The sequence below is a fragment of the Rhinolophus sinicus genome, linkage group LG04 (genome assembly GCF_036562045.2).
Source record: "Rhinolophus sinicus isolate RSC01 linkage group LG04, ASM3656204v1, whole genome shotgun sequence".
NCBI lineage: Eukaryota > Metazoa > Chordata > Mammalia > Chiroptera > Rhinolophidae > Rhinolophus > Rhinolophus sinicus.
In genome coordinates, this window is record NC_133754.1 from 31101061 (window position 1) to 31124002 (window position 22942).

Consider the following 22942-nt stretch of genomic DNA (forward strand, 5'->3'; position numbering starts at 1 on the left):
ATGATTGTATGACAGTGAGCAGAGATAGTCTGATTAGCGATATAGTCACCAGGCCACAGAATTTAACTCTGATTTTCCACTGTTAACAACATATCCTTGGAAACTTTTTGTTGTTTTTAGATTTATCTCCCTTCAATCATCTCTTGTTTTCATACATAATTTACTATGAACCACCCCTCTACTTAAAATATAACCAGTCACTATAACTTGCTAAAACTTGGAAGCAAACAAGATGTCCCTCAGTAGATGAATAGATAAACAAACTGGGATACATCTATATAATGGCATGTTATTCAGCAATAAAGAGAAATTAGGTCCCCAATTGATCCATTAAAACTCTACTTTGTCTCATTGTGTAGTCTGTCATTTTGTTCAAGAAGATAGTTCGTGATCTATAAATCACTTTTCTTTATCACATTTCTATTGAATAATTGAGATTACTTTGAAACAGCAACAACTGATTAGTCTCATCCTTTTGGTTTTTCCTCTTTCCTAATTCTACTTTGTTTGATTTGGGGAAATACGTGTGTGTGTGTGTGTGTGTGTGTGTGTGTGTGTAATTTTCACACCCCACTCCACCATGACACACAAACTTAAACATACTTCAGTCTCTACTAAGAGTAAACTCAAAATTACATATACATACGTATGTCTATATGTGGTTTTGTTATATCTGGCTATTGCTTTTCATTCTCATAAAATAAGGTCGTAGAAATAAGACTTTAAAAATGAGACCAAATGAAAGCAACTAAAACAACCAGAGCACAAAGATATTGGAAGAATGAATAGGCAAATGAATTTCCCCAAAGAAAACAAAAAGTCACAGATTATAAAAACCCAATAATAATGTTTCAGCCACTGAATTTAACTAACATGTGCCTAAATTTCAAAAGATTAAACTTTTTCTTTTGTAATTTTTTTCCGTTTAGTAAAAAACAAACAAAAAAAAACACACATAAAATGTTCATACTTTAAATGTTTACTGATATAAATGCTTTTTAAGCTACTCAACATCAAGACTTACTACAAAATCCCAGTAATGAAGACAATATGGTATTGGTGAAAGAATAGACAAATGGGTCAATGGAAGACAACAGAAAACTCAAAATCTATCCACACAAATATAGCCAACTGATCTTTGAAAAAAGAACAAAAGTAATTAAATAATAAAAGACAATCTTCAACAAATGTCACTGGTACCATTGGACATCCATATTCAAAAAGATGACTCTAAACTCAGATGTCACACCTTTCACAAAACTTAACTCAAAATGGACATAAGCCTAAATGTAAAACACAAAACTATAAAACTTCTAGAGAATAATATAAAAGACAATCTAGGTGTCCTTGGGTTTGGTGATGATGTTTTAGATACAATACCAAAAGTGTGACCCATGAAAGAAAAAAAAAAATTATAAATTGGATTTAATTAAAAGCACAAAGGGCTGACTGTTCAGAAAATGAAAAGATAAAAGTCTGACTGGAAGAAAATGTTTTCAAAAACATTTATTTGACAAAGAATTGATATCCAAAATACACAAAGAACACTTAAAATTCAGAAATAAGAAAACAAACAACCCAATTAAAGAGTGGGCAAAAATATGTATAGATACCACACCAAATAATACATTCAAATAACAAATTGGTACATGAAAAAGCACTCAACATAATATGTCATTTGGGTATTGCAAATTAAAACAATGAGATACCACTCACACACATCTATCAGAATGGTCAAAAACCGGAACACTGGCAAGGATGTGGAGCAACAGGGACCCTTATACAATGTTGATGGGAAAGTAAAATGTGAAACAGGCACTTTATAAGATAATTTGGCAGCTTCTTAAAGAGTTAAACATAGTCTTACCATATGTTCTAGCAATATCGCTTCTAGATATTTACCGAAATGAATTAAAAGCATATGTCTACACAAAAACCTGAACATAATTTTTATCAGCTTTATTCATAATTGCTAAAACTTGGAAGCAACCAAGATATCCCTCAATAGGTGAATGGATAAAAAAATTGGGATACATCTATACAACGGCATATTATTCCGCAATACAAATAAATTCGCTATCAAGACACAAAACAGTATGGTAGAACCTTAAATGCGTATTACTAACTGAAAAGAAGCCAATCTGAAAAGGCTAACTACTGTATTATTTCAAATATTATTATACGGTATTCTGGAAAAGGTGAAATTACAGAGATAGCAAAAATATCAGTGATTGCCAGAGATTGTGGGAGGAGGGTCATAGGGAAGAAGAAAGAAATGAATGGGTGGAAAATAGGATATTTAGAGCAGTGGAACTATTCTGTATAACCCCATAATAGTAGATGCATGACATTATGATGTGATATCATGCATTTATCAAAACCCATAGAACTGTACAAGACAAAGAAAGAACGCTGTTGTAAACTATGGACTTTTTAATAATAATGTATTCTTACTGGTTCATCAGTCGTAACAAATGTACCACAGTAATTCAGGACTTTAAAATAGGAGAGACTGCTCAGTGTATTTAGGAGCATATGACAACTCTCTAGGCTTTCTGAACAATTTTTCTATAAACCAAATACTTTTCCAAAAAGTAATATCTATTAATAGAGAAAATAGCTTTAATGCCCATAATGTAATCTTTCACCATTAACATGTGGCATGAGATAATTGATTTCAATGACCATCTTTTTGCAGTGAGGAACTCAAGATGCTATACTGTAGGTAGACAATTTAATGCTAAACCACACTTCTCTTTTTTTATCCTTGTGAGAATAGCTTCTAATATTATATCATATTATTAAAGTATGTAGATTTAGTGAAAGACGTAACGTGAGTGAAAGATTATTTTAGTAATAATATATAAAAAACAATAAGAAAATCTCCACTCTACATATTATGCTTAAAATGATAAGGTGAAAAAAAAAAAAAAACCTAGACAAAGGACATTTTTTCTACAAATTTTTAAAAATTGAAACAATAGAGATGAGCTATAATTCAGCACAAGAAAAACTTCTTCAACACTTAAATCATTAAATTTATGAGTATTACTTATATAGCATAACTCTTCTTGAAGTCCTGACTTTTATGAAGCAAATGCAATTATGTTTTTGTTATTAGTCTATGACTGCTCATTTTTAGAATTTATTTTCCTCTCCCATTAACGAACATCTGACTGTTATTTTATATAATGTTGGAAATGACAATATGTTAATATCTATATGCACTAATACATACCCATCCTCACATTATATGGTTGTACTCGAATGTAGTATCCTTCCTTTGCTGTTATAAGTGTGTGTGTGAGTGTCTGTGTGTGTGTGTGTGTGTGTGTGCGTGTCCACTTACTTTTCAAACTGAGAAGAAAACATGTTAAGCTGCTTCTCTTCAAGTAGCTAATAGTTATTAAAATTTAAAAATGACTGGTTTATTTGTCATTGAAAACATACTCGCAGTGCTATGCTTATTATTTCAATGTTGATTAAGTGCACATCATAAAAGTGCAAGATACCTTTCCTTTGGTCACTAATTGTGTTACACAGTGAGAATGACAGAAAACTTTACAATTTTAATTCAATTATTTCTTACAATTTGAATATCCCAGCTATGAGATGCAGTGACTAACATATATACTGCCACATAGATTTCCTTCTGGTTCATAGTTTGTAAGTTTTCTAAAGGGTTTCCCATGTGGTCAACTGAGTTCTTATTTGAAAATTTGGTTTGTGAAGTAACAAAATCTATGTTTCTTATATCTCTTAGAGACACTGGAAATATGCCATCACAGAAGTAGGGTATTTGCTTGAATTATCCTCCTGACTTTAAACATTTCTATTTTTCCTGTCCTTATTTAATTATCATTTCCAACCTCTCTCATACAGTTTCATATAATTACCTAAACAACATGACTTTCTTTCTTCTCCCCTTTTTCCTATCATTCTTTTCTCCTTCTATTCACCATAGTAATATGAGTAAAGCACATGCTAAAATGCTATAGACAAGAAAGGGAAGCCAAGCATTCATCTTCTACTAAAAGAGTTTAAGTTTTGGAATTAAGACCCAAAGAAATAGTATACAAGATAAAATGTGACACATATCATAAAAGAATAGCATATACTGTAGTGGGAGTTCTAAATAAAGTATTTTTCGTTCTTCAACCAATTTTAAATGTTTGTGATTCATTCAGGATTTACTTCACAACTCAACTTCCAGTCTTCTAAGTTTGAAATATTTTCCTGAAGAAAATTATTAAACTGTCTTCCTTTCTCAGTTTCTGAAATCCCAAATATTCATAAAATTTTCAAAAAATAAAATAACTTAAGTGAATTATTTAGAAATAAATTTTCAGACCTGAAATCAATGTAATATATATTATGGAAATCTAGAACCAAGTCTAACACATTCCATAGTTAGAAATAATTTTACAGAAAGGAAATTAAGCATTCTCACTTATATGTGTATATGTAAACATTTTAAAGCTAGATGTTAAAACTATATTTTAATTTACTTACAAAGTACATTTATTACCAATTTCTACTCCATTCTAGGTATCCTTCCAGTTCATCCCTTTGATTCCTTTTTTTTTTTTAATACAGTGAGATCATTAACTCTGTTATATTCCCGAACTGCTTTAGACTTTTTCTTGTGTGCTGCTCTAGCATTTAGCAAGCTTTTCTTAGCTTTTCAGGTTCAATGAATTTGTGAGACTTGCAGTATGTGCATTTCCAATCTTTTCGTTTGACAACCAAGGGGAATTGGAGTAGTTAGGGGCTTCAGGGCAGCAGTCAACTATTACAGTTAAAAATAATAATAATAATAGTGTTTGCTCTGAAAGGAAAGTAACAAGAGAATACAAAACTAGATTTGCAGTTTAGTAGAGAAATATCGACTCCACAAAAGTAAATAGAAGACACAAAATACAGAACATTTCACAGAACAATATTTAGAGATTAGGTCAGCCTTCAAATCATTTACTGCAAGTGAACTAAATTAACCAGAGAAGACTAGTACTATAGGGAAGAACTACAAGATTTTGTCCCATAGATGGATGGTTTAGTGATAAACTGTTCTTCTCTTCTTGATCTTGTCAACGATACCTTCACAGTAACATCAGCTCATTTTATTGGAAATATATAGACTTAGTGACAAATATAACATTAATGAAAGTGTATTAGTTATAAACTCTTAGTAATCTTAAATAAAAGAGGAAGCTGACTCTCAAATCTGTATTTAACATTAAATGTATATAAAGTAAGTAAACACTATGGACACAATGTTTTTTCTATAAATTAAAAAAAACAAAAACTATGGAGAGTTAAAATAAAAGATTTAAACGAATTATAATTCAATGCAATACACCCCTTATACAATTAAGCTATTAAAATTATGAATATTACTTATTGATCATTCATACCAAAATGTAGTTTCACAAAATAAGGCATAGTATGCTAGAATGGATTTTTTTTTTTAAATAAGAACATACTTTTTAAAAATATTCTGACTTTTATGAGGCAAATGCAGGTACGGTACTATTGCATTCATCTAAATTTATCCATATTTAATTTTTTTCAGCCATTAAAAATATGAGAGGAAGGGCAATGATAAAGCAGTTTTGACTTGAAAAATGAGAGTGGGAAAAGTAGGAAATAGAAAGCGAATACTGAACCAAAGTTTGTTTTGGTATTTAGGGCACACTGTTTCAGTGGAGAAAAATGGGTCGTTAGGCTAGCCTACTGTCTGAGTATTCAATACTTAGTATGAACACTACATACTAAGTATTCAATAGAAACGTATCAGTCATTGAAAAGACAGGGCTTATAATACTAACTCTGCTACACCCTAGATCATAGAATGGAGCAATGTCTCTTATGGGCCTCAGTTTCTTTGCTACTGAAAGACGAAATTGACAAATGTTCTTTCCAAGCACTAAAGTATTATGTTTATATAAGGAGTACAGTTTTACACATAACTGTATTTTCCTTTATTTGTATTTGAAATTGCTAAGAATACCTTTTACTATTTTAAATACAAATAGTCTTTGTTTTCTTAAATACTATATATTGGATATCCATTAAACATTTCTTGAAGACTTAGATCCTAATCATGAACATTAATGAGTTGACTGCCTTTTCCCTTCATGTTAGCTGTTCATTTTACTCTCAGCTTTAAGGGAAGGACATTTTAAAATAAGTGAGACTTGAGTAAGCTTTGAGGCCAAAGGCAATGATGAAAGCAAAGCAGGCTCTTTTCAGTAAAAAAGGAGGCAGATTAATATTCTGAGCACAAGTGAAAGGAATCGCTATGTAAAAGAGAGGTTTGTTTTTTTTTAAAGGGCTCTCAAATGGATATGGCTTCAGAATTTAGCAAGCTAACTATAAATGGGAAGCAGCCAAGCTTAAGACAAGGGATAAAGGGACTGTGTGAAGGAGAGTGGATAACCATCCTAAGTGCTTTCTGACTCAAAATTTTTGGATAATGCTGTGCTGGTTAAAGATTCTGAATCTGTGTAATAGCCTAGGTATTTTTTATTATTACATAAAATATTACAAACAGGATGTTATGCTCTTCCACCACAGACTGTTATAAATAAATATGCAATTTATGTATTAATGGGGCCAGGGCTAGCTGGAAAATTAAGCTAATCTGTGTAATTAATGAGGTATGAGATGAAAATAATCAATAACTGAAATGGCTTTCTCTGCATGAATAATGTTTCCCCTGCATTGACCAAGCATCCTGCATGTTAACCCCGAACCAAAACCTGTCTTAAAAGTGATGGATAAAAAAAGACATTTTTTTTTCTTAATCAGTAGCTGCATCTATAGTTCTCACACTTCTCCAGTAAAAGAATGTGCATAGTGGTTGCCTGCACTTAAAATTATTCGTAAGTTTTGTTTAGGGTAAGTTATATGATTCCCATGAGTCTAATTAAAAAATTTAATATGTTTGTTACAACAGGTACCAATCTGGTCAGGGTTGTGTGTGTGTCTATATGTGATGGGAGAGAAAAAGAGAGAGACTGACAGAGAAGAGAGAAAAGAGGGATATGAGCTTTCCACATGAAACTGAACAGATCTTATAAATCAGAGATACTAGTATTTGGTGACAGAAGAAAACTGGATTATACTAACAGTACAATTTTTCTTGAATTTTGAATCACTCTTGTGTTTTCACCTGTTAAACCAATAAGAAATTATTATAGAAATGACAGGCAATAGTTAAGTTGTTTGGGAGTATTGAAACATGCACAGGTAATGATAGCTAGTCTTTTCAAATGGACTAAATAAAAATAATACGGAAAACTACTATTCAGTTAGCAACCTATTTAATGAAAACTCCCTTCAGTATCTTCATTTTCTAGTAAACACTTAAGTAACACTTAATTGTAGAACGCACCTACAACATGCAACTGATGTTAATTAAAAAATGACATTTGGGCAATCAGTTACTCACTTATTCATTTATTGTGCATTCTAATTAACTATTTAACAAATTTTACCTTTGTAATATGATGAATTCAGATCTAATACAAGGCTGGATTGGAAAAATAGGGCAGATGTAAACATTGGGAGGCTATAAATGACAGTTCAGATGAGGTTTTTAGGTAAAACAAAAAGATAAAAAAAGGCATAACTATATTAGACTACTGTGCCCCATTTTAAAATCCATAAAACATGAGTGGAAACACTTGCAAGAAGATAGGTGGGAGTTAGGAAGGCAAATGTTAGGTTCAAAAGTGCTGCTCACACAGTAAGGTTAGATAAATTACAGATTGTTTAATCTAAAACATGACTCATTCAAAACTCAAAATGCTTCCCTAAGTATTGAGGTTACAAGGGTTGTTTTGATTTTTCTTTCATTATTTTTTTTTTTCTGTTTTGCAGAGGAGAAAGTGAAAAAAATACAAGTTATATTTAGAAAGCATATTTGACTATAAGCATTGTCAAACAGAACAATTTAAAAAAGATGCTGTAAAAAATCTCATTTTAGGGATTTTGGGAGATTAAGATAAACTTCCAAATGTGTATCACCCCTCAGCCCTGCCATACAGGACCTTTCATAAAGTCCACACTTCAAGTTCTCAGTCATATCTGATAATTGATAAAATATTTTTAAACAATGTCACTCAATACATTCAAGAACTTGAATGGATTGCAACACTAGGTAAAATTTGTTCTTAACCTGAGTTTTCTATGAACAGTTTTGAAATAAATGCGTTTACTTTTGGCTTTTATCTGTGAAACACATACTACTTAAACTACTGTATTTTATTCTCTATCTTCCATCACTGGAAAATCCATGAGGCAAGGGATATGGATGGTACATCTGCTGTCATATCCCAGCTGTCACAACAGTACTTGGAAAACAGTGGCTTGAGTTTTGTTGAATGAATGCATGAATGAGTCACATAGGGCATAACTGGTGAGTACTGGAAGGCTTCATTGAATGATTTGTGAGTGATAAGGTGAAGGGAAAATTATTCCAAGGTTTCAAGTCTGATCAGTTGAGATGACACTCGTGGCATTAACAGAATGGGAAAAAAGAGAGGTAGCATAAAAACAGAAAATAGAATAGGAAAAAAAAAATCATGGAAATAAGTTCAAATTAGCTATATTGTGGTAAAAAAGGCAGCCAAGTATAGAAGTGAAATTTCCCAGTAGTTAGTGAGAAGATCTAGAAGAAGTTCATGGCTAGTGATACAGATATTGGAGTTATTTTCCTACATTAAGTATTGCATTTTTGAAAGCGGATGAGCGTGAAGGGCAGAGAATATAAAGAGAGAAGGTTGCTGCTTTGAAGGGAGAGGGAGAGAGAGAGAGGAAAAGAGAGAGAGAGAGAGAGGAATTAAAAACAAAACAGTGTCATATAAGCCATGAAAAGAGAATTTTCACAAGGAGTAAACAGTCACCTCCATCAAAAAAACTGGAATCATCTAGTGTCTGAAGTGTCATCTATAAACTCCTTTCACCCCATTCTGAACCAGAAGCAGACTAATCTAATTGAATTGACCTCTTGGGTTCAGATTTAATTTGGTAGCTTTGTAAAAACTATTTTACTTTGGGGAAATTTAACTGATTTAGTGTGTATTCTCTACTGCACCTCATCATTTATATATGCTTACAAATTTTAAATTCCCTATTGTATTACCTTGACACTTGTGGCTTACATAGTAGAACTTAGCAATAAACACACCAAAATATCCATACGTGCACACAAAAATACCAGACATGCTCCATAAGTGAATTTCCTAGATGTGCATTTCATTGAAATTTGATACCAAGTTTATTGTATAAATGAAGCAAACCCTCAAGAAATGTGTGATACTGTTTTTCCCTCTGCTGCTAGATTGGTTTACTTTAAACAAATTTAACATCACCCCTCCTATACCAACCAGTGTCTCCTAAGCATAGTTTCCTCCTTGACTTTTGTGAGATGTACTGTCAGTCTTTCCTGTCATCATACAGCTGCTACCGTACTCTTTGATTACTCTGCTGTTAGCTTGCTGCTTTCCCTCTTCCCTGCATCTCAGCTTTTCCACCTCTCATTATCCTTTTGCTGCCAGTCTTGTTCAGCTTCCTTCTTCATTCTCAATTCCCCTAACTGCAGTCCTGTTCCATTTTCGGTCTGCTGATTTTGGATCCTTTTTTACCCTTTGTTTTTGTCTTACTGCTCTGATTGATGTATCTACAGTGCACCCCCCTCCCCTTTTTATATGCTACTTTTTAAATACTGCATCAGGTCTGAAGTTTTCCACCACAGAATATGATATCAGTGCTTTCCCTCTTTCCATTTTACTACCCAATGTCTTTCCCTTATATCCTACATCCCTACTTGCTCTTCCTGGCATTTTACTGCTCTGAGTCCTCAGTCTTGATGCAACGCCAATGAATCAACATCCTTTATTGTACTAAAGCAATTTACAGTGGTCACCAGTGAATTGCTCTTTTTGGCTACTCCAGGGAAAGACTATTTTTTTTTATGTCTTGTTTCCACTAAAGAAAAAATCACTCTGTGTAGACAGTGATACAAAAAAATAAAGCTCAGTTTTATTACAAGTTAGAGATAGTGATTTTGCCTTTTGTTTTTATATAATTTAGTTGAAACAAAAATTCAGAAAAACACTATAACCTCTGATTTTTACTGTTACGCAGCTGAAGCTGTGTCATGATGACATTAAAACATGGAAAAAATAAAGTTCAATTACAATAAAGCATGAAAAAAATGAAGTCCAATCAGTTATTTGATGACATTTGTGTAAACGTCAACAAATTGTCATGATTAAAACCAATTTTTATTAGAGTTGAGGCAAATCTCTGTGTATCGCGAACAAATTTAAAAGCACACAGATTTCTTGCACATTTTAGTACTATATTATTGCCTGTTTTAAACTATATTAAATTACTAGTTAAGAAGGTTATCTAATAAAGAAAATTTAAGATCAGTGTATTTTCCATTTCCTCTACAGCACCATTCATCAGTTTCCTAATCTATAAATAAAGACTGGAACAAGAAGTTTTCTATGGTAATTTTCTTCTAGATTAATATGTCAAATTGTATGGTACAGTTCTTTACTTCAAAACCAGAACTCTTTATGCAAAGTAACAGTGAGTTCTCAATTACAAACTCAACTAGCCCTTTGGGAATGAATGTACCATGTTTGACCCCTCTGCTCTGGTGGCTTCACAACACATCTTCTACAACAATTCTCTATTCTTGATAGCTTTCTGCTCTGATTCTCTCTCTGTGATGGCTCCTTCTCAATATCACCACGTCTCCACTAGCTTCTCGTCTATGCAGTGACACACTGCCTATCTATGTACTAGTAATGCTTAACATTGTATCTTCATCTTTTATTTCTCACCTTGCTTTCAAGACACAGAAATAAATAATGGCAAGTCACATCTATATTTTTTTACAAGATACTAAAAGTTGATCCTGATCTTACTGAATGTAACTGTTCTACCTCAAATCTGTTCCACCTAACTCTTCCTTCTCCAATGGTACTATCATCCATGCATTCACTAACCCAGATCGAGGACTTCTGCTCCCTCAGGGTCACTATTTCAATAGACTCCCAATCCACAATTCCTCTCTCAGTGGTTACCTTTGTGTACTACAGTTATTGATGTTTTTTGTATGATCCTTCTACAAATCATTATGATCATGATCATGTTCTACTAATCCCAAGTTTCTTCACATGGCCTTGAAGATGAAGAACAGATACCTCTGGATGGTAAACAAGACTACATGATCTGAGCTTCACTAACTTTCTAGGTATCTGCTACTGATTCCATTTGCTGCCATACTCTTTTGGAAAAGGCCAAATAATTTCTGCTCTTTCTCGGCCTTTAGTCTTTGTTCATACTTTTCAATACATCTTCAGTATTGATAAAAAATATCTTATAAATATCTGATAAAATACTATATGTTCTCCTTACCACCACCCCCGCCCCTAAATTTTAAGGTAGTTAATTTACCTCCTTTTTCAAGACCTTTTACTCATCTCTAGAAAAAGTTATTCCAATGAAATATGTGTATTTTAAATACCTAATAGGGGCAAACATCTGCATTAAATGTGCCTTGACTTTCATTTCTCTTTACGCTCTTTTCTTCTACAAGACATACACGTATACAGTTCTTTACATTCCCTCATCAATTTTATGGAGAGATCCCTTTTGTTATATTTGTAACTATAGAAAATTATAATGGGAAACTTCACCTTTTCCTGGGTTATATGTAGAAATTGTACAGTTTTTTGTTTGTTTGTTTAAGGAGGGTGCAGCTCACAGCGGCCCATGTGGGGATCGAACTAGCAACCTTGGTGCTACGAGCACCACGCTCTAACCAACTGAGCTAACCAGCCACTCCAGAAACTGTATAGTTTTGGTTTTGTTATCTATTGATACTAGCCACTGTTGAGTAATCCATCATTATTTTAAGCCAAAATTTGCCAATACCTGTTCCATGAAACAATGATTCACAAATATTTCCCATACTCGAGTAAGTTTTGGAAATGCTGTATTAAAAGTCAATGGATGTTTTCACTGGAGGAAATCTTAGAAACAAACATTATTATATTGGTGTATACTTTGACTTTTCCAGGAGGGAGGTATATAATAACACAGTGATTCACAAAGTTACATCACCAAAGACTATTTTTTTTAAATGTCAACTATTGTATTATATCATATGAATGTCAAGCAACTATTACTGTGTTTCAAATCAACCAGTTTTGAAAATGCCGATCTATTTTTTTCTTCCTTTCTAAACTGTCAGAAGATATACCCTAGACTGATGCAGTTTAGTGAGTATTAGAAGCTAAAATTCTACAAGAACATCAAAACATGAGAAAATGTTCCCCCAAATCAATCATATTCATGTTGGTGAAATGCCATTCTTGATAATCTATTATTTATTAATGGTTTTTGGTTTTACAGGGAGGGGAAGATCTGAACAATAGGGCCATCTGGCTAATAAGATAAAAGTTATAATTTGTATAAGCCTGTCTACTTTGGTGTTTCTAGATGATGTCTTTCTGTCAGTGGTGGCAACATCTGGTGGTGATCAGGTGCCTAATTAGAAATTCTGGTCTTTAGCAAGTGATGGAAGCAATGTCTGGCAGAGTACATGACAAAATATGTTAGGATATAACTGAAGTGACAACACCCAATGGAAGTGCAAAAAGAATGCTCCAGTTTAGCACAGAGAGTAACGTTGAGCATCTCTGACATTCTAGGGACTCTAGAAACAAGAATATAAGAAAATAGAGAAATGCTTAGGTGAATAGGTAGGAACAAAAGTGAATGCACTCTGGGTTATTACTATTTGATAGGCGGTGCCTAGGACCCTGAGATGTGCCATCCACTGTTCTCAGTAGTAGCAATACAATGTTTTAAACATGGTCCCCGGACTTAATAGCTCTGAGTTGGAGTTTATTTGTAACAGTGAGTTGGAGACCACAGAAGGAAATGGTTATATTGATAGGTAATTTTGGGAGCAAGTGTAATGAGTCACTTAAAACCTTTCATAGCTCTATTTTCAAGCTTGACACCTTCAAGTAAAAAACCTTAAAATCAACTGAAGAAGGTATAAAATAAACTGGCCTTACCTAGAAACAGGGACAAGTGTTCTGGATAACTTCCTCTTCAAATAAGACATCTCTGCTATAATATTTTACTACCTGATGGGAAGTGTCTTTTTGTAGCTATTTGATTGTCATCTTGGCCTTGGTAATAACGAAGGGCTCTAGTGGCACTAGTCTATTGAGTGCCTTAGTCCTCTTTTTTGAACCCCAAGGCCTGGATTCTCAGCCATCTTACCGTTTGCTCCCTTCTCTTAAAAGACGGCATTTTCAAGCCAACACAGAGTAAACACTCTGAAGAAATTGTAAATAAGCTGTCCTAATATAATGTATATATTTTATATTTAATTACCTAGATTATGTGTCTTATTCGTACTTTAGTTTCTACAAATGTAGTATTTCTCTTAGAATGCAGTATTCTTTCACAGCAACACTTCAGATTACTTCTCATTGGGCTTCTTACCCATTCCATTTTCTCTTGAATAATCTCTTTGAAGTAAGAAGACTATAAAAGAAGATAATTTTTCCAATACACATAATTGAGCAGATTTTATTTAGTAGGAAGGCTTTTTTTTGGGTTGTTTTTGCTTTTTTTAAATTAATGTAAATATTATAGTTATTAACTTTTAAAAAATACATGCCTTTATTAATAAAACTTACATATATATAATTTAAGATGATTGTGAAACCTGTTAGAGGAACTATATGTTTTAAATTTAACTTAGATAAATATCAAAAGATATTATTGATCTGTATTGATCTATATTGGCACAAAGAAAATAAAAGTGGCAAAACAGTCCATATGATATTGTAACTTCTGACAGTTTATAAGAACTCATGAACTTCAAGTTACAATGATCTCAAGTCTTCAAGAAGTGTTTTTTCAAGAAACTGTCGAGTATGCACATTCATACACTTAAAAAAAAGAACAGGCTCACCTGAAGATAGATAGATAGACAGATGGATAGATACCCACACAGGAAACAGAAATCTTGAAAATTAGATAGATAGATAGATAGGTATTTAAGTTGTCCTGTGTATTTAATATTTGGCAATTGGTCTAGAATGGCAATAGCTTATTATCCAAATACACTATATTCTTATTTGAACACTCAGAGACTTCAATAAAAAAGGTATGTGTGGATCTGCATAGGGAGATAAATGTCCTGCAATATCCAATGTTACTGTTATAGGAATCTTATTAATACTTGATATTTATGACATTTACTCCGAAATAAAATTTTATATTAAGATAAGTATAGATACATATGTAATCACCTTTATTAATAACATGCTATAACATAATGCATCTTAATTTACAAAGCACTTTCTTCTGTACCTACTAGCACTACAATTATAGCTCAAAATAAAATTTATTCTTGTAAATAGGTCAAACTATGCATTAATTCTCAAATACAATTTTATTTAAATATGACACACTGTCATATTTAAATAAATAATACTGTCTTTGGTCTATTGCTAGGGGCATGACTTGAGTTTCAATGAAATTAAGCAAAGTAATATTGTAATAGAAAAGAGATTTAAGCATATTGTTTTGTTTAATGTTTTAATTTTTCATTCCTTCATATTGTATTCTTAGCCATGCATGATACATTTAAAACCCTGTAGCTATTAATATAATATTCATATTGTATAGGAAATAATGCAAAATATATCTGAAATGGTAAGCATGTTTAAGAGCCTCATAGGGACATTTATATCTATCTTCATAGAACTGAAAGTTTATTTTATTTTTTCATTGCCTCTAGTTTGTAGTAATTCAACCTTGTGTGAAGACTCTGATCTAGGTGGGCAAGTAACTTCAGCATCTCAAGAAAGGTAAGTGAATTGCACATTCTTCATAGGGTGCATTGTCACAGGCCTCATTATAAGCAGCAAAGCAGTGATTTGATGTAACTGAAATAATGTGCAACTTTCTTCACTGAATTGGATTTATTTTTTCAGTCCTTGTATTTGATGTAATAGTGAAGTATCTTAATATAAAATTATTTTTTGACATTTCCGCAGATCTGTACTGATGTGAGAGTAGTACACAACACAAAAGCCTCAGGGTCTCAAGTTCCAAAGAGGTTGCAGTAAGAGGAAGATGATGATGTTTAAATGTACCTATTTATGTAGATCTTTGGGTAGTGTTTGACATTTCCTGGATTTGTTTTTCTTCTTTCTTAACCTCAAAATTGGACTCTAGAAAGAAAGTTGTTTTCTTGTGCTCATCCTCTTTTGATCTTATATTTGCTTCTTTCCATTATCAGAACCTTTAGTATGGTCTTAATGACGTCATTCTTTTGATATTGCTTGACATTGTTAGCTGATTTTTCAGTATCTAACATCCGTTCCTTATAAATAATAATTAACAGCAAATAACTGCTATTAAAACACTATTTTCATTAAATAAATTTCAGTTCATATGGAGCAGCAAGTAATCTTTTAAAATAATTAAGTTAAATAAAATCCTTATCCTCTATAAAAACATGTAACACTCCCGAGTTTCTCCTAGGTCTTCAATAACTACTGAGCAGTCCAAAAATAGGAGAGAAGAAATGGATTTGCAACAGTACAATGTGACAACATATTGTTAACAACAATATATACTTTTAGAAAGCAAAAACAAAACTATGTTAGGAAACAAAACTATGGAAATAACAAAAATTGTAAAATCGACCTAATAGAAGGAACCTGAAAATACAACAAAAATGTCCTTCCCTACTATCTTGGTACTTATGATATCTAGTTTTCCTCTATTTCTATGCATACTGGATCACTACAGTTACCTTAATAAGGTAGATTTAAAAGACATGCTCTGTCCAATGAAACATGAGTGCCAGTGATATATGGTATTTGCAGGCAGAAACTTTGAAGAGGTAGTTCCAATGACAGACATCTACAGAGTGTAGGAAAGAAATAAACCTTGATATTTCTAAGATATTGATATTTTGGAGTTATTGCAGCCTATATTGACTGATATAGGATCCGAAGCCTACTTTTCAGCTCTGGGGTAAGAGAAAATATAGTTTTCATTGCTTTACCTATTTGTTTAGAACATGGAATCTGTGTATAAAATATAAAGGCAAGGACACTAAATCCATCACATAATAAACCTGAGAGGAAATTGTGTAGAACTCCCTCAGTCTCCTATTCTTGAAGTGATAATTTCTGACTTAAAAGCTATAGATGATAAATAATCTCAATCATAGCCACAAAGAAGTCTGAGTTGACCATAACATTTTGTAACTTACATGATGTATAGTCATTTTACTTTTTTTTTTTTAATTTTATTTTATTAAATTTATTGGGGTGACAATTGCTAGTAAAATTACATAGATTTCAGGTGTACAATTCTGTATTACATCATCTATAAATCCCATTGTGTGTTCATCACCCAGAGTCAGTTCTCCTTCCATCACCATATATTCGATCCCCCTTACCCTCATCTCCCACCCCCCACCCACCACCCCCCTTACCCTCTGGCAACCACTAAACTATTATCTGTGTCTATGAGTTTCTGTTTCTCATTTGTTTGTCTTGTTCTTTTGTTGTTTTTGGTTTATATACCACATATCAGTGAAATCACATGGTTCTCTGCTTTTTCTGTCTGACTTATTTCTCTCAGCATTACTTTCTCAAGATCCATCCATGTTGTCACAAATGTTCCTATATCATCTCATTTTACTTTCATTTGCTTACATGTTATATAAGACGAACTTGTTAAATTGTAAAGAAAAAAAAATCATAAAATAGCATAACACGTTTTAGACATTCTCTATTAACTAGCGAGGTGAATCGTATATACTGTTTCCAGTGCATGGGGTCTCTGATTGAGTCAAAGATTTTGAAAGTCTTTTTATCATTAACAGTTGAATTAGAAACTCCGTGATTCATTCCTTACACTCTCAGATTAATGAGGTTTAATTATAGATAAAATTATGAGCACAAAAAGATGCTATAAAATGTTAAGAGACAGTAAATAAGAGATAAAAATATGGTACGCGTTGGTTGACATTTAAATGCCAAAATTGTATATTTAATTTACCTTTCGTAAATCAACTGAGAACATATTTCCAAAAATAGATATATAGTTGTTTAGAGCTATATATTACCTTATCTGTCAGGTAAAAATGACACACACACACATACACACTTTAAAGGAAGATCTATGCATTTTCAGCCCAATAATCTTAAGGGAAATAAAGTTAGAAATATGTGGAAAACCTTTAAGCTATCTAGTTGAAATATTGAAAAAAAAAATGCAATTGCCACAAATAGCTTAATATTTGTTAATAAGCAATAAAGTTAAAAGTTGATCTATACTTTATATAGTTTTCTTAAGACACAGGCATATTTAGGCAGCATTTTAGAGTCTTAGTGCTTAAAGACAAGCACTCTGGAGCTCCATCACCCAGTTAAAATAGCACAGCACTACACAAGCTCTATGAACCCAAGAAATATATTTCACACCCCTAATTTACAGCTTCCTCACGTTAAATGGGGATGATTACAGTATCTATTCCACATGGCTATTTTGAAGACTAAATAAAGCAAAACAAAGCATAATCCCTAGAACAGAGTAATTGCTTGATATATATTAACAATTGATATTTTCTGAATAGGAAAATAATTATTGTAAGTGGTGTTTCAAAAGTAGGTAAATTTGGACAGATATTTAGTTGCTCCTAACTGTACATTTATATCATAATATAATGCTCTTCAAGAGAACATGGGTTTTATAATATAATACTCCCATAGAACTGATGGTCCGTTGCAGCATCTTATACTTACGATCAAAATTTTCAATATTGAACTATCATTGGTATTAATTTTTTAAATTTCTTGAAAGAAAAATAAAAGATGAAGATCTGGGCATTGGAATTAAAATTGCACTGAGGAGTTACCTATTGAATGAACTGAGTTTTCTCTACCTTCCGTCTTTTTTTCAGGTTCTATTAATATTTTAATGAGGTTCAATGTATTCTTTTTCATTCCCCTTCATTTTTCTAATAACCATTTTCTAAATTAATGCAATCACTTATTTTCTGAGCACACAGGCTGGGTAAAGCACTTACTTTTTTCTGGAGCCACAAAGACAAATTGGAAGGCATTTATCCTCAGAGGGATATATAAATATATATCTGGGGGGTGCCAAAAAAATGGATACACATGACATGTATTACCAGTATATATTGAGTATTATCATTTTAATAGTTTTTTCTTTTCTTAAAATGTGTATACATTATTTGGCACCCTTTGTGTGTGTGTGTGTGTGTGTGTATACATACATAAACACATACATATTTACACATAGATATATACACATCGGTATACACACACACACATATATATACACACACACACATATATACACATGTATGTATGTATACATATAAATGTATATACGTATATTGAGGTGGGGGTAGCATGCAAAGACATAATTCCAATACTGTGAGACAGTTATTAAGACAGAGGTGTTTATAAAGGAAATATGGTCATATTTCATGGGTGGGTCAGGTAAGGCAAGTAAAGGAGAAGATTCCTAAGCTGTATCTTGATTGATGAGGGAGCATTTCACAGAATGAAGGGCAGACATGGAGGGAATGGAGTTAAGACAGGTGTTGACTTCCAGCTACAGGAAGCAGATTACACAAGGCAGGCAGCATGAAAAACCCACTGCATGTACGAGTCAGCCAGTGTTGGTTACCAGGGCACAACTGGGAAAAACTGGTGGGTGCAGATTATGAATGGCTTTGTAGTACCATTTAGTGTTTATTCATTAAATTATGAAGAGCCAGTGGGTATAAAAATGTAATCATATTACAGAGATATTGAAGCAACAGTGTTGGCAGACTTTAATGACTGGATACAGAGGGTATAGGAGGACGAGTGATCTTCAAAAGCTTGCTGGTTTCTGGTTTGCAGAAACTATGAACTAAATTAGACTCATTATAAAAATCGTAGAGTAAAAACAAATAATAGGTTTGTATTTCACAGAAAAACATGAGAAAAACTATTAAAGTGTAATTTGGATTTGTTGCATGCACTAACTACTTTATATCATTATTCTGGAAAAATATTTGGTTCTAAAGGTTGCCTGACTAACTGTATATACACAAAGGAGTTTATTTAAAAGAAAAGCATGCAGTACTCAGATAGCTACAGACTTTACCAAAAGCAAGAAGAAAGAACACCAGTGTCAACATCAAACTATTCAGTACTCACTGGATACTTAATATGTGCTATGTGATAATTATTGCTATAATAAAAAAGAACTGCTATCAACTCTTAATTTTCTAAACAGTTCAAGTCTGACTTTTGAGGTAATAGGTGAGATTGAACACCATCATAAAAGGTAATATAGAATTACTATTCTGTTTCCAGGGGCACCGTTGGATGAACCTATAATAGGCCAAGTCTAGGAGTTACTCATAAAAGTCTAGGGATTTTACAGCCGAATGAGCTGGTGTAAATTATGGTGCAATGTGCCCAAGTTCTTCTCAGTATAAAGTTATGCAGAGAGATGCAGGGATTATCTCGGGTTGGTCAAATTTCATTTAGCACTATAGAGCGCACACCTCAACCTAGTAATGTAAGGGTTTTACGGCCAGCTCTACAACATCACCACAGGGGAACTTAGTTCTCAAAAGACAGCACATGGTTCTCTCTTTTTTGCAGTTCATTCTTGCAATTTTCTGTAAGTTTGAAATGTGTCAAAATTTAAAATAAATGAACTAGTAGCTCTGAACAATGGAACAAATTTGCCATGTTTATTTGTTTGTCTGCAGTGCAAAGAACAGGAGAGGCCCTCTCCAGCGTGTCACAGGTGCCTGGGCTGCCCGCACCTCCCACCTTCTTCCGCCCCGCAAGCCCACAGCCCAGGAAACCAGACAAAGACGCCGGGACTAGGTTCCCACGCAAGCTGAAGGCCCTGCGCTACCACAACCCTGCTGGCTTCAACTACAAAGATGAAACAGAATTTAGAAACTGTATTGTTGGGCTTGAAGACCAAAAAATCAGACACTACAACACTGGACACAGAAGTAATTTAGGAAACATCTACAGCAGTGACTGGCCGAGCTCTTTGAAAAGCCTATCAGAGAGGTTAATTGTCCTCTCAAGATTCAAGTTCTACAAGAAGCAATTGACTGGCTTCTAGATTTAGCTATTAAACTTGAATATGGAGATAATGCTGAAAAATACAAGGATTTGGTACCTGAGAATTCAAACAATGCTGACAATGCTAATAATGCAGACCCATTGGTGCATTTGGATGGCAATTCACATTTTGATCCAGGAGCATCTGACACAGCATGCAGCTGCTAAAGCAAATCAAACAAAAGAAGGCTTGCCTGTTGCTTTAGACAATCATATGCTTGTTTTTGATACATAAGATGGAGTTCTTAATGAAGCTGCTCAAATTCTGCAATTGTTGCATATAGAAGAGCTCAGAGAGCTACAGACAAAAATTAACGAATCCATAGTAGCTGCTCAGGCAATTATTGCCCTTCCAAAGACAAATCACAGATGGGGGAAAGTTTGAAGATGAGTATTTTAGGATTTCAGCATCTCAACTGCTGAAGAACTATGTACACTCTGGCACGTGTTTGGAAATCAAATGCCACATTTTTGAGGGAAGAAGCATCCAAAAATGATTATGTTCTAGAGATTTATCATCATTGCTATTTCTTTAATAAAGTTTGGGAAAGTGAGGAAAAAAAGAAAAGAAACGGAGGAAGAAATCTGTGGGACTTAAATTTTAAGTTCTCTCTACTTTTGTGTGTTTTTGAAATTTTAATCACATTTTTAAAATGCAGGAAATTTTATGTGTCTTAAATTTTTTTCTACATGAACTAAATGATCAAAGTTTCAAATTTAGAATACAGAAAATAAAGCAATCCAGAATTACTATTATAAACTAATTGAAATTCTTTACACTTATATATTCATTACATTATTTAAATATATTCATATCCACAAACAACATGTTTGATAAACAGTGGCAAGAATAATAAAAGGATGTTCTTACATTTATCACCCAGAGAACTTTGAATCATCCCCAAAATATTTTGTTTCATTTACAGCAAAAATATCCAAGCCAGGATCACAATTTGCACTCTCTTAGTATGTCTTCCTAGTTTCCTTCAATCTAGAATATTTCTTCAGGTTTTCTTGGCTTTCATGACCACATGTATTTTGGTTCAAAGCAATAACTTTGTGGACTATCTCTCTGAGTATATTTATGATTACTGCATTCAACTATTGACAGCCTGAGACTTCCATTCCTGAGGAGAGGTGGAAATCATTGAATGCAGTTGTTCTCAACTAGAATCACCTGGAAAGCTTTTAAACCACCTGATACCAAAGTGGCACACAGAACCAGTTAAATCAGAACCTCTGGGGTTAGCATCCAGGCATCAGTATTTTTCATCAACTTAAGTGATTTATAAATTACATACCAAACTATTCATATATTTATAGTATATTGTTTGATGCATACAACCAGGAACCTCATTAAGATACAGAACATTTCTGTCACCCGAGGGAGTATCATCTTGCTCCTGTGCAAGATGGATCCTGGTGATTTGGACATCTACTAAAATTTCTGTCACCCGAGGGAGTATCATCTTGCTCCTGTGCAAGATGGATCCTGGTGATTTGGACATCTACTAAAAATCATGTGTAAATTCTATAGCATCTCGAAGGTCCTAAGATGATTATGAAGAGCCAACATGTTGTAACATAAAGCAATAAGAATACAATACTACCCCAGATACTGTCGGACAGGTGTCAAGAGGGCTTCTAGCTAGTGTACCAATTTACAATGGACATGTAATTATTTTTAGTACTTGTTCCCTTTGTTTCTTTTTTCATTTCTCCCTTTCCCCCTTCCTTCTCTTTCTCACACATCCTGACTTCCTTCTTTATTTTTTTGTGCTCTCCCTCAGTCAGGTTCCTAGCTATTTTAATTTATTGTTGTTTTTGCTTATTTATTTTCATGTTTTCCCCGTTAATTTACTGATTTTAATCTGCATTTTAGTTGGAAAAGAAAAGAAACACAAATGGATACTTTTGAGAATCAGGGATGTAGCCTAGGGATAAATTCCATGATGTCTAGTGTTTGATATTATGAGACAGGCTTTGCCTGCCTAAATACAGTGTTCTATGTGGGGCGCACCCTATTTTGCTGGGGTTTGTACAGCTGCAGAATTACTCTGTATCATGACCATGACTTTCAGAATCCTGTTACTCTGACCACCTCGTACATTGCTCTCTGCCATGTGGAACCCCACATCTGTTAGCAGCAAACTCTGCTCTATCATTGATTTCTGCGTATGTTCTACTTTCTGGCCTTTATGAACAGCTGCTCCTAAGGACACTACCTGGCTGTTGCATTATCAAGAGGAGACTGTTTTTTTACTGTTATTTAATGTCAGGGCCCCAAGGTAGAGGTTAGCTGGCATGGACCAGATGTTTTCTCTGTTGCTCAGTAGTGCTTCCAAACCCTCTGCTTGGCTATAATGAATGTATAGACTTAGCCACTGGTTTTTCAGTGACATCTTGTGCTCATCACTTGTAAACTTGTGATTCACAGACACTAATTCCTTTAGTCTCACTTTTGTTATCCCTGGTAACTTCACTACTTATAAATGCCCTGGACCACCACCTCCCATCTTTCCCACTCACTACTGAAATAATCATCTGCCATTATCATTATCAACTAAATATCCATTGCAGTGACCTCTACATTTTCTCTCCTTTCCAGAATTGATTTCATGGTTTGCTTATTATAGTCAAACTATTTCAAACTTTCTCAAACAATTAGCCCCTCTTTTTTTACCATCACACTTAAC

At 33.4% G+C, this 22942-nt stretch overlaps 1 pseudogene; it reads left to right on the top strand.

Annotated features, from left to right (window-relative positions):
- Positions 1-20631, top strand: part of LOC109453079 (RNA transcription, translation and transport factor protein) — a 125708-nt pseudogene extending 105077 nt beyond the window's left edge.
- Positions 20632-22942: the final 2311 nt, after the last annotated feature.